We start from the raw sequence: 18,492 nt of genomic DNA on the forward strand, positions 1-18,492 counted from the left end.
ATACAGTGCAGATGAACATAACTAATGTTCTTTTGAAACTCTAAAATACCCTCAATGAGAGAGACTCAGACAAAGGGAAAGTTATAATGAGAGGTAGGGGTGTGCATGTGTGTACAAGTGCATGCATGTGTGTGTGCGTCTATTTGAATATGTATGTATACATATCAGAAAAACTTAGATGGATTCATCAACCCTGTTGTTATACTTGTGAGCTACCTAGTGCACAAAGCTACAATGAAGAAACTAGTAATTTGAATTCCTTATGTGCTTACTGAGATTCTAATCTCTGAAGTAGTTGATAGTACCTTAAAAAAACAATTCTTGCAAAAAACTGCATTTTACTATATGCAAAGGCCTACTGCATATTTTAGATTAATTAAGGAGTGAATGCTGTATCACGTGGTGATCTGAGATGTCTCTGATGTGTGCTACCCAGTCAGAAGTAAATGAATGTTATTAAAATTGTAAGGCTAGCATTAAAAAAGGAAACACTGCACAATCCTGTGTCAGACTTCTTGTTTACCTGCATTATTACATAGTTTTTAATTATCACACGCATTATCAAATACTTTATCTACAGCACGTCTTTTATCATCAGCTTTACCCTCATTCAGTGAATGACTTCTCTTCTTCATTGCTTTAAAACTCTAAAACCTGCTCTGTAAACAAAAAGATAATTTCCTTTCATGATTTTCCATGTGGCTTTTTATTACCAGAATATCCAGGCATGTATTTACTGTTGAAAAATTCTTTAGGGTGGAGGGGAGATAATCTCATTTTACAGAGTGAGAATTGAGAAACAGAGGTGAAACAAGGGACCTTCCCCTGGGAAATAAAGAATCCAGGTGAGACTTTTTGAACACCCATGTAGCAGCCACTGCTGCATCAGTACAACCCTCCACTTCAGAATAAACCACCAGGTTCAGCTTCCCAGTTGCTTCAACACCTGATGTATTTTAGAACTCTTCCTTAGGCTGAAAGCAGATCCCAGCCTTATGGGATTGTACTGGGGGATATCCAGTCTAAGCGCCTGGCACTGCATGGGAACACTAGGGTAGAGGTAAGAGTAGACTACTGCAGTGCAGGGCAGTGGTGGGCTTCCTTCATCTTGAGCCCACCCTTTCTCTTGGTTGTCACCTTCCCTGGCACCTTCCCTACTACCAGTGGCCTCCTCTCTTTCTCCACACCTACCAACCTCTTACTATTCCTCTAACAGTAGTGTCTTTCTATGGCACAAATGCTTATGGCTCCATGTCATTCTCCACTGTTTATCTCCGCCTGATTTTTCTTCCTCATTTTCCCTCCCTTCATGCAGTAGCATGCACTAGTTGAAGAGCTGTGCCCAAGTACTTCAAGCTTCAACAGTGTGTTTTGTGTCTCATTGGGCACATTTCCAAGTGTTTGTAGCTGTAATTGGGGCCACAAATTGAAGTGAGCTCTCAATGTGACACTTCAGGCCCTGATGAATATTTAATTAACATAGTCCTTAAGCAATGAGTCATCGCATAATGTTTCTTTTGCAACCTTACCCTGATTTTTGGTGTGTGATTCATGTAATCTTTTGTGAACTCTGTCACGCCCTTCACCATCATGGACAACAAACTCCCAATTACAGAATTACACTGTGGGAAACCAAACAGGTGTTCGGGTTAGAGGCCCTGAAGCAGCAACCCAGCCAGAGGCCTCAGAGATAATGCTGGATTACACCATTCCAATAATGAAATCAGGAGCTGTTGACAGACAAAATACTATTCTGACAATATTGAATATTTGCATTTTTTATGCAGCTGGGAATCAGAATATACCAACTGTATTCTTTTTAACCTGTACAAACTTTTAGCAAGTAATCCATAAGTCAAGGCTTTGAGAACCAATTTAATTTGTAAACTTTGTGTAACATTACCATCTTTTTCTTTGAGAAGATACTTCCTATGCTTCTAAAAGTGGCAAAAACAATTACTCTTTTGAGTAATAATTAATGAAAAAGCTGATACAGGGATTTCCTCTCTGTAGCCTGACTCTTTCTGCAGTGTTCCACGCACTGGCTCTTCAGCTCCACTGATGGTGATTTCCACTTGCTGCTTATGAATCACAGAGCCAACTTTCAAGTACTTTTTCAAGGCTACGTATTCAAATGAGACCAACAGCTGTCCCCATGATGCTTAAGAACCCACTAAAGGACTAAAGCTCCAAAAAAAAGTTTAATCAGTTTAATTTTCTCTCTGTTCATTTTAGAAAAGAAGGCAGAGTAGTGCTGCCAGCCCATTCTTTAAAGGATGCAATGGAATCAGCACTGAGGGGGAAGAGCTGAGTTTGAGGAGCAGCTTTGCCCCCTTGCTGTGCTAAACGTTTATGCAAAGTGAAGGGAACTATAAAGTATTGGTGTGTGATGGACTGAAAGCTGTTGAGTAAATGTCTGAATTAAATTATGTTGGTTTTTCCCCTCTCCTTTTCTTGGCAGAGGACCTTAGCAGGTTGCCTTCTGCTTATTTATTGACACTGCTGTTTTCAACAACTCTGAATCGCTACATAAGACAAAAAGAAATGAAGTAGACTAGTATGGCACAGTAAACAGTTTGATAGGTCAGGCTATCATAAGCTTACCAATAGGGAAATAAAACAGATAATATCTGGGTTGTTAAAGTCTCCCAGATGGGCAGCTGCCCACTTTTCAGTAGGAACTCTGAAGAGCATTGCAGACATCAAATATGACATTTTTAATAGGGCTTGTACCATCAAAACACAGCTGTGTTCAACAGGCGGAGCGGCCGAGCTTGGTTCTTTCATTAATTCTGTTCCTTTGAGCTATTTGCACTAACAGGCTCCAGAATAGTGAGTGGGTCAGATCAAGGATCTGTTTGGCTCTGTATCCTTCCTCAGAAAATGTCCAGAGGTACATCCACAGGGACCAGAGAAAGCACGCAACAATCGTTCACCAAAATGTTATTCTAGCCTTCAACAGTTTGCAACTTGGCGGCTTCCTGAGTCAGAGGTGATGTCTCTGTTTTCAGTCATTCTCTAAGGTTTCTTTTTCATAAATTTATCCCTCAAGTCCATGTAAACTTCTTAGTCTTCATAGTATTCTGTGCAAAGGAATTTCATGGTGAAAATAATGTTCTTTTTAACCTGCCATCTGCTACTACATTTGATATTTCTTAGCTTTTCTATTGGGAGAAGCAGATAATGACTGAAACCTCTTCATACTCTCCATTTTACTTGTTTTGCTGATACCACTATAAACTGTTTTTCCCAGGATCCAGAGTAAGATGAGGCAGATCTAGTAGGCAGATATGGACCATTTTCTGTTCTGAGGGTCAGTAACTTGGCCAAAAAAGGACATTTCATGTAAGCAAACTGTGAGGTCATGTCGAATCTGATAAATAGTTAAGACTGCAAAAGAGAAGGATAAATAGGGAAGATGTCAAAACATTTCATTTTGACATTTTCAGAATGAAATATTTTGTATTTGACATTATCTATCTGAAACCTACAAAGTTCTCTTCTAAACAAGAAAGTGGAATGCAAGGCTTACAAAAAGACCAGATAAGCAAAAAGAAAACCAAACTAAACCCTTAATTTATTCAGATATTCATATATATTCAGACCAAATTCCTGCTGTGATTTTTCAGTATGGCTGTCTCTGTGGAACAGAGACATCTGCCATGTTCCCATCCCTATTTACAGGGCTCTGAATGGCTTCCCTTTTTCCCCAATATTTTTGGTCCTTATTTTCAATTGTCATTCTTTTATTTGGTCACACACATTTATGTAATGGAAGGCAAGTACAAACTGATTTAATATTACCAATGCAGAAAGATCTGGCAAGACTTGGTCTTGTTTAACCTTCCAAACTAAAGGTTAGCAAGTAATATAGCTGCTCCATATAAATGCATAAGGACAGACATGTCAGGGAAAGGAGAAAATATTAACTGAGTGAAGATGATTTAAACTGAAAGACAAAATTGGCAAAAAATCCCAAACCACCTCATGTAAAAGAATTTAGCTAAGAAAACTTCTAACCATATGAGAAGCAAATTTATGGAGGCTAAAGGGAATAGAAGAATATATTTAGGATGGAACATGATCAGTTTATAAAAGACTTACATGATACAGTAGTGTAGGATAAAACCCAGAAATTTTTGAATGTTTTGTGCCTTATTCAAACTTTATGGAAGTATACAGAAGTTATCTCATTTGCTACAAATCCAGCATTAAATATGTCAAAGGATGACAGCACTACTCCCACCCACCACATCAATATTGGCATGGATGAATATTTTGCTAAAATATATCTGCATGATGAACTGAATCCTTGATGATTGAATCCTGGGTAAACATGAACCAGAAAAGCTGAGACATAGACTCATTCCTAAAAAGGTTGAGGTTTGCCTTATAAAGTGTCTACACTAAGCTGAAAACAAACTACCTCTTAGCTGGCAACATGAATCCTAAACTTTTGGAATTTTAGTTTGATCTGCAGATGTGGTTTCTACAAATTGGCTCAAGAAGGTGTCTTTGACTCCCATGTGACACCTGCTGTCAAAGATGGGCTGTCTTCTGGAATTATCATTGTGAGAGATAACAGCTGAACAGCGATGTAACATTTTAGGGTGCTTGGATGATCACTGTGGCTGGTGGTGTGATTTGTGCTGGAGAGTTGGTCACCCTTGTGCCTGGTACTAAAAGGGAAATGGTGTTGCTCCCATGTAAGGAGTTAAATGCCTGCTGTTTGCAGCTCTCCTTTCACTCATCACTCATTGAATGATGTCTAGAAAAGATTTTTACACCATTTCCTGTCTTTAAAAATACATCCCATACTCAGTAGTGGCTACGTGGAATACATACTAGCCCAAAAAGTCTACAAGGCAGAAATTATTGTGCTATTTTCTTAGCATATTTTCTTACTCACAACTGTGGATTGAAGGTAACTTTAAATGTTGTAGCACACAGAAGTCAGCCAGGTAAGCCTCCATGTGCTATAAATGGTACAAACAGAGAAGTCACTCTCTACACTAAAAAGGTGATGTATGAGACATATGTGCCCAGAGGGAGAGGAAGCAAAGAGGAGCACATCACTGTGCTGGTCTGAATGCTTGTGCATAATTTCCTGCAAAGCAGTTCAGCTTTAGCAGAAATGATGGGAAGGCATCACTTGTGCTCTTTGCTCAGGTTGGTGGGCAGACCTCTGAGACCTGCCTATCACCATAGGATGGTCTGGCCCTTGAGCTGTGGTCGACCCTCGTCCCTGTCCCTTTACCTCCTGTGCTTTTCTGGCTTTGTGCTATGAGACATGAGAAGTTGTGGGTGCCCCATCCCTGGAAGTGTTCAAGGCCAGGTTGGATGGGACTGTGAGAACCTGGTCTAGTGGAAGGTGTCCCTTTTCATGGCAGCAGGGTTGGGACGAGATGGTCTTTAAAGTCCCTTTCAGCCCAAACCATTGTGTGATTTTATGATTCTATGATCACCGTGTTGGGAAGGGCACTGCCCTTACTGTCACTGTCACCCTCAGCCCCCATCTCTCCTGCCCTTGCCACACCACTGCCTGACACTCTGAGGGACATCTCAACCTATACATTGGTTTTAGGTATATGTTCGTGTGTTAAAAATTACCCTGCTGACTCAAACACTTCGATGAGGATGAGTGATGTTCCTTTCTCACAAAGAACAGACTTGAATGACTGGTTGCCCTATGGCACAGTCCTCAGTACAACATTTTAGAGGAGCCAGCTTTACCATCTGCAACTAAGGGCAGCTGCTGGCCACACTCTGCCGTGGGCTGTCCATGCCCTTGGGCTCAGGGCGACACTGGGGGCATTAATACACAAGCCCCCCCGGGTTTATGAGGTAAGGTCGTTAGTGTTTGTGCTGCTTTCCACTTGATGGCAGCAGAGCCCACAGCAACGGGTGCGGGCAGGTCTGTGAGCGGATCTCTGGTTGTTACTGATGGGGAATGGCAGGCTATGAGTCCTCGAGGCAAAAACGCGGCTCTTGAAAAGAATATTAAGTATATTTGAATAATATGGATTTGGATAATTTGGATGTATGGGTAATAATATGGATTGCAAATGTAATGGTGGTGAGACCAGCTCTGACAAGAACTGGAGTGCTCCTGCTTGTTTCCAAAAGCAAGAGGTATAAATACAGAGTCTTTTGCAAGAGATGAAATCTCCACCACTGTAACTATGCATGAGACCAGGTTTCCTGAAATTTACTTAAAAAATTCAGTGGCTTGGGAGAATATTTCATATTTTAGGTTAGTTTTGTCTGCTTTCAGTACAACTGGTTTGTTCTGAATTTCAGTGTAGAGTGCAAATAGAAAGCAGCCAGAAGTTTATAATTTCTGAGGCTGAGCCAGTTTTCGGCATCCACTTTACAATTGTTTTCAGGGAGGTGTCCACAAAAGAAGCAAAATGAGAAGAATTTCAGAGAATAAATAGAGAAATGCAGCAAGGACATAGATTTACAGAAAGAATATTTTCTGCAAGGTAATCAGCTACTCTGTAGGCAAGTCAGGCTTTTAATTAGGTCTCTAGTTGCAGGTGTTTCCTAAGAGCCTAATCAGCTTTGGGGGAAAATATTATTTGGGGCAAACTAGAGAAACGTAAACTTTTCTTAGCTCTATCTCCCACATTTCACCTCGCAGCTGCATAATTTACTGTGGTGGTTTTTTTAACTGTTTTGGCATACTGCAAGGTCCAAAATGGAGGCTCATCTTGTTCTTGTCTTTGCTCCAAGGTTACACTAACAGAAATAGTACATATATTTTTCAAATCACATCAGACACTAGTATAAAAGTGATCATCTTCTTGGAAATGTTTGCCATTGCTATTCAATGGCTCTTCATTTTCCTGCCAGGATAAGTAATATATTTTAAAAAGACTAATTTCTCATTGTAAAATTATATACTCTGTGAACTGAAGGAAAGAGCCAAAATGTCATGTGTTTTGGACATTTCTGTTTCGTTAATTCTGGTGGAATTGCAGGTGCCATGTTATTTCTGCTGCTTGAAAGAGCAGAAAAACTTAGTGGAGGAAATTGGAAGTTCCCGGAAAGCACACCTACAGCTTTCCCTGACAAGTCACTTTCTGAAAATGTTTACTCTTTTTGAAACAATATGCCACCCCACCATCTTGTGTCCCTTAAAAAACACATAAACCCTAGAAAAATAAAGCCATGATAAAAAGCACTTTCTTAGAAAAATCGAAGAGGTAAACAGATGGGCATATAATCCCTTGTCTTTTCTTGCCTCTTTTTGTCTTTCAAATGGAATTCTGGTGTTTCACATACTGCAGGGGCCACAGAAGGAGTTAGCAGGAATAGTAGTGATATTCAAGACTATGAGTTACTTTCCAGATCTTCATCTGTTTTTCATGAGAAAGGCTCAAGGTAATGAAGTAAGACCCTACAGAATGGACATCTCACTCCAGCTTCCTTGTCTGTTTTTTTTTTTTTTTTAAACCTGCTTCAAATTCCCTACAGGACTAACTTTACAGAGACTTTGAGAGCTTATGGGATGTGTTGGTGGGATGGTGAACTGCCACAGGCACTGGACAGAGGCAGAGAGAATGATGCTCGCTTTCTTTCTCCAAACCTTTTAAAAATTCCTGCTTCCAAAGGTATTTCACTACTTTTTTCTTTTTTAAAAAAAATTTGCTAAAGCATATATTTGTGATTTAGTAACTTCTGCATGCTACAGGTATCTGTTGCACTAGTCAGTGTTAACTCTGAATTACTTATTCACTACTTTGAAACAGTGTTATGAACAGTGGGGTGTGTGCAAGAAAATCTAGATGATGTGTCCATCATCTACATTGACACACACTGTTTTTTGACCTAAAATTACTCTATGACTGCAGTGCATGACATATTTTTAAAATTCTATGAATCACAATTTCTTCTTTGGGGAATGTGGGAAATATGTTACAAGCCTCTGACACAAGTATCATAGCCAATAATGTCAAAATTTTAAACTTGCCTAGGTCTTTATATTCTGTTCATGGAAGGTTTATTAAAGAGTTAATGTATTATTAATCATTATAAATATATTACAGTTGTAAAACAAGCACAAGTGCATCAGAAGCATTTATAACCTGTGGTCGTGGATAAGCATTGACCTACTGGAGTCACAAAAAACCCCCTTATAGGTTGAAATAAGCATTTATTAGAACATTCATTACACACGCAGTAATATTTACAGCCCTACCTTGCAGGCAACTTTGATTGAGATTTATTTTTTAAAGTCTGAACTTTCTTGGTGACAATTTCTGTGAAACTTCCTTGCTGCGTGATTCATCTAACACTGCAGCTGAACGACACTGGGAGAGCAAAACCTGCCAAGCCTATTTTACATGTGACAATCAAGGGCAAGGACTCTTGACAGGAGCCTTTTAATGAATCCATGTGAGATGGATGTGGGTTCCTTCACTGGAGAGAGAAGAGTCTCACAACATCTCACAGAGATCCCTTCTAATAGTAAGTCATCTTTTGGAGATAGATTTTTCCACCTTGTTTTCAGAAGCAAATAATGCCAAGTGCCACAATTGGGACATTTTACTTGGGAAATGAGTTTCAGATACTAAGGGGAAACTTATTTTGAGACCTGTGATGGGGACTCAACCGCCTGCATTTTGCTTTCTCTCCTTAACTCTGGTTTGGCAGGAGATGCCTGGTGTGTTCCCCAGTGAATGACACAGCCTTGCCCACAGAGAAGCATAAAGCTGAATGGGAGTGGGGAATAACAGCTCTTTGGCGCAACTTCTCAGCATCTTCATTTGTCTCCTTGTGCCACATGCAGAGATGAAGACTCTCCAAGTACTTTTTGGTTAGTAAGCAGAGCTGCTCTTACAGTTCAGTGCTACCACTCCTACAAGCCATGATATACCCTGACGCTTACTGCTACACACACTACCTAACACCTGTATCAAATAGCAGAGAAATTTGTAATTGAGTGTTAGAAATACTAGACAATGGATGAAAAGATGCAATCCTAAACTATCGGTCAGATGTGGGCTCTGAGCTTTGCTGCTAGAACAGCTCTTGAATAAAATGCCAATAGACTTTCTACTTCCTTGGTTGCTCAGTGTGACCTGGTAAAGACAGCAATAGAAACGCCACTGCCTAATGCATAACAAAATCCAGGCTCTGGATCCCTGGTATCTCAGGGGGCAACTGCTGCAATAGAACAAGGCAAATTCAGGGTTATTCCAAATAATGGCAACTACTAGTTCTTCCCCCAGGGCTTTTTTGGGTTGTTTTCTTAGAGATGGGCAGGATCCAAGCCCTGCTTTCTTATAAAATTACATATTTCAAACCTTTCAAAACATTACACATGACAGCCATTCAGATCCACCTAGAAAAGCAAGCCCTATATTTCTGTTTTTTTCTCTGCCAAGTATGTAATTTTCTTGTCAGACTAGAATCTTCTTCATACACATACATGCACACACACACACATAGAAATCTCCTGCTGTAGACTTTTTCTTTCCTGGAAAGAATTACTTTTATTTTCTCTTTAGGAATAGCCTAAAAACTTATTTTATCCCTTACTGCTGTGTGGGAGGTATTAATTATCTAATGATTCCAGTTTATAGAGGTGAAAGGTTTTTGAAGTTGCTTTATAGTGGCAGAGATATGAGAAACACCTAAGTTACATCTAGGAAGTTTTGGAGACCAAATTTCTTTATTCAGCTATTATATGGCTTTTATGCCCAACACTTCGAATGATTTCTGGATAGATTAATGAAGCTCCAATTAACAAAAAGAGACTATCATATGCTCATGCAAAGTCCTGAATAGAGTAACAGGAGGGATAGAAATTATAGAAATTATTCTGGTCAGAGAAAAAAAAACACAAAAAGAATCTCTATATCAGCCTAATTTCTTATGGAAATTAATTTCTCAGCTGGATTCCTTCAACTGAGGGAGCGTTATCTCTCCTCATTACACGTCTATTGATATTTAAAATTAAACAAGCAAACTCTTGTTCTTTCAACTTTTAGAAACAAAATATGTTAGAAGTTTTCGTAGTTTTGATAATACATTCTTTCTCCTCTTTTCCTCTTCTGGCATTAAATGTAACAGAATGAACAATGCTAACAGTTTTCAGTTTTATTTTTTCCACTTGTTAAATTGAAAAATAACAAAGCAGCCTGGCAAGAGGGAAATGAAATTCTTCTGAGTACAGAGAAGATAAAGTTTGAGGAAACAAAAAGAAAAAAAAAGAGAAAAATGGTTAAAACTTCCTGTGAAGTTTTATTCCACTGAATCTTTCAGCCAACAAGCCAGAAATCTTCTCTTTTGGTAGCTTCCCATGAAGAAGTCCGCTAGATATAAAGGCTGGAAATCCCAGTGTGCATCTCTTAGTCTCCTTTCTACCTGCTCCAAGCTCTATGTTTTTTCATGCAGGATTGATGTCAGTTGTCTCCAATCAATCTGCAGCAAAGGTGGCTGAGAAGGAACATTTGTCCTACTTTTAGGTAGAGAACCTCTGCTTGTCTCTTCCACTCTCAAGGCAGGAATATCCATCTGACCTTCAGCTGCACTTGTGGAGAGCCATAGGGTAAGATCATTTACTGTTAGAATAATAGACCTACACATGTCTAAAGATACTCTGATAAAATTGTTCTCATGTAATTCCAATCATCCATATTTTTAGCTCATTATTAGCTTTTAAGTCTTAATTGGTGCCGGATGTGTCCATCACGTTACCTGTTATATCATCTGGCTGACACTTTAAAAGTAATATAATGGGACATAAAAGTTTAAAATTAAAGACTACTTAATGGTACTTAATGTATAGATCTAAAAATAAAAAATCACAAGGAAAAATTAATACCAGATCGGCTAGCTCATAAAAGACCTGTACCATCAACCATGGATATGTCTAAAAAATTGCTGTACTTTTACAAATGAAAACAACAGCTGGTGTAAATCAGTACAGGTCCAGTTATTTCAGTAGCGTTGGCAAAGAATCTTACCCTTTAAACAAGGTGGCAAGATGCTACTAGAAGTGTTTTATTTATATTAAGTAACTCTATTTCTGGGCTTACAGCCCGGTAAGGCTGTTGTTCTCCAAACAACTTAAACAATTCTCTTGCTCTAAAAACCTTCACCCTCTAAACAAGGAAGAAGTTTGAAAATAAAAGTAGTTAAACTGTACAAACCCCCAAAACTGAAGATGCAGCCTTAACTTAGCGGTTTTATCATGCTTTATGATCCAATTGTTGTAGATTTTGTTCCTGCAGGTGGACTACAAGTTTTGGTAGTAACTTGAGAGTACACCTGAAGTACGTCCTCAGGCTGTGAAGAGGGCTGCAGTTCAGAGACCTGTAGCTCATTACCATGCAGGCTGTATGCTGAGGTCACATTTACATGATTAAATGAATGTGGTCCTTGACCCCATGGGCCAAGTCCACATAGCTGAAGGCAAGTTGCCCATCTGCATCCACACCGTCTTATACTTGGACATGGGTCTTCTCTGGATGACGTTTGGTGCCCCTGTAGCCCTGCAATGAGGTTACTCTCCTGCATACTCACATTTGGGGTGTTTGTGATGGTGTAAGGGCTGATTCTAAGCCTACTGGTGTGGTGTCTTCATAGCACAAAACTGCAGTTACCTGTTGCCAGGTCAGACATGTGGCTTGAGGGCACTTGGGAGCTGTTAGCCTTTCTGCAGCAGCACTGGAGGAACCAGGCAAAAATGGGTGCAGTCTCACCCACACAGTGTTTTCGAAGCTGTGCTGGGGGTTGAGCTCTTCCCAGATCCACTCAGGGAGCTGGAGAGGTAGCTGGAATTGTTCCAAATATCTTTGGCGGACCAGAATTAGCACGATAATCAGAATCATTGCACACTTCAAGCTTCAGGAAAGTTGTGAAAATAAGGTTTCAAAACCACCTCAGTATTTGAAATGCACCAAAAAAGTCCGACTCTGTATTTGGGGCCTAAATGGAAGCGAAGCTATTTTGAAAGTCTGGTCTTGGGTAAGATGACATGCAAGGACAAATCTTGGAAAACACCAGTTGCATGTACATATCCAGTGTGACCACTCTGACAACATGTTCTATGGGAATTCCAGACCTCCAGTCCTCAAATCACATCTGTTGAATTTCTTTACTTCTGTTATTCCAGACGCTGGTTACCAAAAACCAGAAAATAATTATTGATCCTATTAGAGTCAGGTCCCACCATACTCTAATGGAAACTGATTTTAGAATTGCCACTAATTATACTAAGTCTTTAGGCAACTTTAATTAAGGTTGAAATTGATATCTCTAATTGTATTGGTTCTACACTTAAAATGAAATTTTCTTCAACAGTTTTCTTAGGACAATAAATGAGGGAAAGAGAGTGGTGATAATTAAATAGACACAATCACTGTATATCAGGAGAGCCTCATCAAATCAAGTGTTAACTTGACAAGACATTTGCATCTGGAAATATTGCAGGTATCTTTGTTGCATTTATCTTCTACTAATTACTTAATCCAGTGATTTTTGTCTGGTCTAGGGAAATTTGCTCAGAAAAATATTACTTCATCTGTTTTCTTTCATATTGCCAATTCCACAGTTAATCAGATGGCAATGCCTTTCCCCACAAATGTGCGAAACAATCCAGTTTCAGAACTAGTATCAGAAGATTTTTAGCAGAAATGGAAATATAAACCCTATAGCAGGTCAACAATGCTAAGACGATCCCAGGTGGAGGAAAAAACCGGAATCCTTTATTGGACGTACAGGCTGATATTTTAAGGGTCTGGGGTCTACATAGTCATAGGAGGGCTGAGCTATTACAAGCGGGGTTTTACAAGGATGAGGCAAGGGCAAAACCCAAGTTACACCTTTTGGGTTTAGCACATCATGGGGAAAAAACCACTTATTTTAGGATTACATTTTTGGGGATTTACATGGGGGAGAGATATCCAATGTTTACAGAATACACAGGACACACAGGGAGGGGGAAAACAACAATGGATTTAATGCAGACGCTTGAAACATCATAGCATAGTCTCTCGGTATCTTGGTAGGACATTCCAAACAGGTGACATCCTGTCTGGTCCTCAAATGCAGGTTTTTTTCCCCAGCTTTTGTAGCCCAAGGTTTCTGTTTAAACCCAGCAGTTTCTTTTTCTGGTATCTGAATTTTCAGACTCCAACAAAACCCCAGACTATCTGCCAGGGTAATTAGGAGAATAAACAGGCTTAACAATTTTAAGGAAAAAAGCTCTAAAGAATAAAATCTTGCCCCTGTATTGAAGCTCTTCACTTTTTAAAACTCCAGTGGATAGTGTCAGCTTAACTTGTGAATGCTCTTTGTTTTCTGCCTCACCCAAACACTGCAAGACTTCAAATAAGCTGCCAAAATCTAGTATCTGAGTGAGAAATGTCCCCTCATTAAGCACTGTCAAATTACTGCTGTCTGCTTGTGGCTTTCCGCTCCTGGATGACATGCTGCTGAAGCAGCAGCAGTAGACTCACCTAGTCTAGTCCAAGTCAAAAAATTAACTGTATCAAAATTTCCTTCATTTTTTGTGCTAAACAGAGCTTCACATCTGCATCCAGTTCCAACTTCAAACAGGCTTCATTTGTTAAGAAGCCTAAATCTAAAAACCTATTTTAAAGAAATCTTATAGGCCTGAAAACATAAATAACTATTTGGATCTTCAGGTGCTCTTAGATACCTCATACCTGTTTATTGCCATGATAGTTTCAAATAGCAAGATAAGATATATAAAGTAGACAGTATATATTATGTGCTATATTGTGTTTGTATGGCCAGTCTTCGCGAACGAAGATTTTGGGAAAGGTCTTTTACCTTTCCAGCCTGCGCAATGGATTTTTTTTTAGGTGAGACACAGCCTGTGCTGAACTGAGCCCACCCTTTAATCCTAAGGTTCATCTGCCGGGGCCAAGTGAGCTTGGACAATGACAGTGAGGTCCTCAGGACGTAGGTTTGTTTAGAGTGACCTTCTCATAGATGGATGGCCTCACAGGCCTAACGAGCTCCATCTGCCCGGGGGAGTATCCCTGACCAGGAATCGAACCCGGGCCATGGCATATAGTATATAGCTGAAGTCCATTCACAGCTATCAAGAAATGAAGAGCCATTGCTGCCCCAGTTCAGCCAGGTAGGGTGGGGTTTGTGGCAGCCACAGGGATGGGACCAGTACCCTGCTCCTGCAAGAGGAGCCCTTTGGGCATCTCAAAGAGATGCAGCCTTCTCACCAAGGGGAACCTTGCTCTCTCTTACTGTCAATACAGAAAATTGTGTTCCACTATCTTGGAGAGAGCTTAAGAATTTAAGTTATAAGGGAGATACAAGGTTGAAAGTTGACTTTGTCCTATAGTTAAAAACTGCAGCAAACCTGGGTACACGGAAGTTCTTCACTCCCAGGACCATTCCAACTGGTCTCTGCTTTGATGAGACAATGGACTGACTGTGAACTGAACCCACTGGAGGCTGGACCAAATGTCACAGTCAAGCATTTCACTTATTGCTACAAGAGCTCTTCAGGTGGGAATTTCAAACAGCCATGGAGATCCCTTTTGCTTTGTCTGGATCAATCCATAGGCACAATTTGTATGCTTCAGTGAGTTGACTGACATGCTGGGTGGAGAATCTGGACATCCCAGAAACTCCTTCAGGCAGCTTTTACAGTTTGCTTAAAGGCTACTTTTACAATATAGTAATAATAATAATAGAGGAACCCCTGGTGGCCTAGTGGTTAGCATGCGGGACTCTCACCGCTGCGACCCAGGTTTGGTTCCCAGTCCCCCCGGGTAGATGGAGCCCGTTAGCCCTGTGAGGCCATCCATCTATGAGAAGGTCACTCTAAACAAACCTACGTCCTGAGGACCTCACTGCCATTGTCCAAGCTTGCTTGCCCCTGGCAGATGAACCTTAGGATTAAAGGGTGGGCTCAGTTCAGCGCAGGCTGTGTCTCACCTAAAAAAAAACCCCATTGTGCAGGCTGGAAAGGTAAAAGACCTTTCCCAAAAATCTTCGTTCGCAAAGACTGGCCATTACTTTTACAATTCTTTTCTCTGATTAGTTTGTAATATCCTTTTAGTGGCAAATTACTCCTTCGGAAAGGGGATTTATACCCCCAAAGCTCCCTACACAGTAGCACACTGTACACATGCACAGATGAAACCTTCAATAAACAATTTAACTTGTGCATTACAGACAGATTACAAGGGATGCTGGTTGCTGGCCAGGCTTCTCCAGGCTTTTTCCCTTTTCCCTTGGACATTGCTGTCCCTTCTCCATCTGCTCCACTTTGACTGCTGCAGGCTCAAACAGGGTTGTTAAGCAGCCTTTGGTACCTCAGCTGCCTTGTTCAGGACTGGCTCAGGTACCTCTCATGGCTCTGAATTACATTTTTGAGACTGAACCTGTGGACTCCAAGGGAAGGGTTTACACAATTACACCTGGCTGTCAGTATTCATTCAGTTACAGTAACTCCTCTCTGGGGGAAGAGGAGTACCCTATTACATCTGTCTTGTACTCTTCTAAAATGAGGTCAAAGAAAGTGACAAAAGCATACGTAAGGGTAAGAAAGTGTCTCTGCAATGCAGGGAGCAGCTCTGCATTTTGCTACTCGAAACCCCTGCTCAGACTTCATTGAATGTCTCCTGAAAAGCTCTTGAAATGAAGATCTGACCACTGGAATTCTTTATTTCCTCAGAAAGGAGCAGTATGACCTACCACACACTTCTCTGTCTCATAGGGTTATAAGTTCATATGTCCCTGGCTGGCAGTCAAGCCATTGGCTTGGATGGGTTACTTGGACTATAGTCAGGGATTGGATAACAAAGCAGTAGGAAGGATGAGGGTGAATGAGTCTTGTGTGCATGTGCATATATGATGGACAATGAAGCAGGCTGAAGCCCTTCCCTTGTTCTCTGTAGTAGACAAAAGACCCGCTCACAAATACTCCCTTCCTGGTTATTTTCACTTTGATCCTAACACGAGGTTTTACTCCACAAGGCTGTGGGCCATGTGGTATGTTCTGGCAAGGACCACATGCTAACCTTACAGATTAACTCCAGGAGGTCTCCAGCAGCCCAGCTCTGACATATATAGAATTCATCACTGGCACTCAAACACTCCTCCTGGCTTTGACTCTACCAGCTCACACCATATGAAAGCAGCTGTGCCTTCTGGGCATCAGACTTCTCAGTGGTGTTAATTAAACCCTACAGGCTAACCTATGTCAATATAATTTCTTTTTATGCCATTTTAGATACGGTTGATAAACAGATTTTTTTTCTAAGGGGCGTCAATGAGAGAAAAAATTTGAGCATTGCCTCCAAGAATAGCTGAGAAGAAAATGACATTGCCATCATTGGCAGATTTCCACCATTCATCTGTATTAGCAATGTGTTGGCTTTTGTCAATAAGATTTTATTTTTGTCCAGTTCCTCCTTATAGATATCGGAATTCTTTATAGCCTGTTAGGCCACTGTGAGACATATTTAGAAACACAATTAGTGGTCCTAAGGCTCCATTCCTCTGTCCCCAGGGGAACTCAATTGAAAATGTTTCAGGACTGTGCAGCAAAATAACATGGCTTATCACATGAGGGAAAACCTTTTGTGCAAATAAACTGAAATTAAAATATAGTCAGTGAAAACTGCATTCTCCCTGGGCACAGAGAAGAATGATTATGTGGCCAGTGTTGTAAGAAATATGTTGCTTTCCAGAAAGGAAGAAAGAACCAAACAGAACTAAAATGCAAAAGCTGCATAAGAACTTTCTTTCCATTCCATGTAAGTCTGAAAGATTGTACTTTAAAAATAATTTCTGTGCAAATAGCTTCTCACCTAACTTTTAAGGAGTATTTGGACTATATCTAACGTACAAGCAATTTTAAAACATAATACCGAGGACTTAAGAGCACAACCACTGCATGACTTTGCTGTCATCAGTCATCTCCAACTTGTCCCCTATGTCCCCTTCAACTCCAGTCCAAGTCTTGCCCCAACAGGGGCAAGAGCCTAAGTTATTGTGCCCTATCTAATGCTGACCTTCTGTTCAATGAGCATTAAATAACAATCTGTCATAAACCCAGGATTTATTTGGCCCACTTAATTTGGAATGACAGTTTTCACTGTTGAGAGTAGAACTGAACATTTTATCTCCTATCTCTAGGAAGTGTATGGTAAACCCACCAGGGAAATATTTCTCCAGATTTACCATGCTGGCAATTCCTGAAGAAGTTCTTTTCTTCCTAGAAGATTGGAAAGGCAGAAGAGGTTCTCTTATGGGAACTCTACCTACCTTCTGCTTCATGAGTTTTGTGTTTCAGGAGTGGCAATCCTGACTTACTTGCACTCTGCATTCAGTAAAATGCTAATCGAAGAAATAAAGTCTCAGATGTAGATTTTAAATCTCTTTGACTCTTCACACTCAGCAGAGTGGGATAATCCTCCAGGAGGAAGTGGCAGGAGAAGAAATTTCACTAGTTTATGACTGAGCTCAGTAAGTTTGCAAACCTATGGCATTAAATGACAAGTCTGTTCCATGACTGCAGGCGGCCCAAATGGCCCACTGAGTCCCCTGTCCTCGTAAAAAAAAAAAAACCAACAAAAAAAAAGAATCGGGGGGAAAAAAAGGAACGTCATTGTCTTGTTCACCACCTGCACCACATTAGCATTTTGGGATAAACTTCCCTTGTGCAATCACACCAGTTGACTGATGGCAGGACAGGGCCCTTAGCAATCCTCCTCCTGCTGTCACGAAATGACACTGCAGAGCAATACTGTTAGCAGCTGTTCTCTTCCACACGAGACATTTGCCATTTTGCTCTAATTTTTACAGTTTAACTCCTATAATAGGAGCAATGACAGTATTTCATTAGGACTGTCCCTGAACCAGGAACTCCTCGAGGAGCACAACATTACTAAGCAGCCATTGCAGCTAAGAGTGAACAGTCCCATTTATTGTTTGGTTATGTCTTCCTCCTCTAGGGATTAAACCCATTATTGAAGAAACTGGCCTAGCCATGACTGAACATTAATACAAGCAATTTAAACCCAAAAAATACCCTACTATCCTTTAAATAAATGCAGACGTTTATTTAAGGAAACATCAATCATGCAAATGCCTTTGGAACCTCCAACTAATTTCCTTCCAGAAAAGTGCTCAAACAACATGCTTTGGAAGTACTCTTGGCTTATAGTAAAACATATTCTGGTACTATCCTGTCCTGTTGTATCTAAACAGTATTTAGTTATGTACTCTCTGCCTAGGAATATTTAGGCTTTTTTCTCCTTGCTTAGAAGTGCCCCATATTTTGAGACCAGCAATGCACTGGAATAGATAAAGACATTTTTACTGATTATTAAAAGGTAAACTAACAAGTGGTTACAAGCCCAAGAATGGATACAACTAGTGGCATATTTATTATTGACAAGTCATTGCTGAATGGAAACTAATTCCAAGATCAGGCAAGGCCTGAAAATTTTGGGTTTTTTTCAGGATTGCCTAATTTTA

The sequence above is a fragment of the Neopelma chrysocephalum genome, unplaced genomic scaffold (genome assembly GCF_003984885.1).
Source record: "Neopelma chrysocephalum unplaced genomic scaffold, ASM398488v2 Primary Assembly neopelma1_43, whole genome shotgun sequence".
Classification (NCBI taxonomy): Eukaryota; Metazoa; Chordata; class Aves; order Passeriformes; family Pipridae; genus Neopelma; species Neopelma chrysocephalum.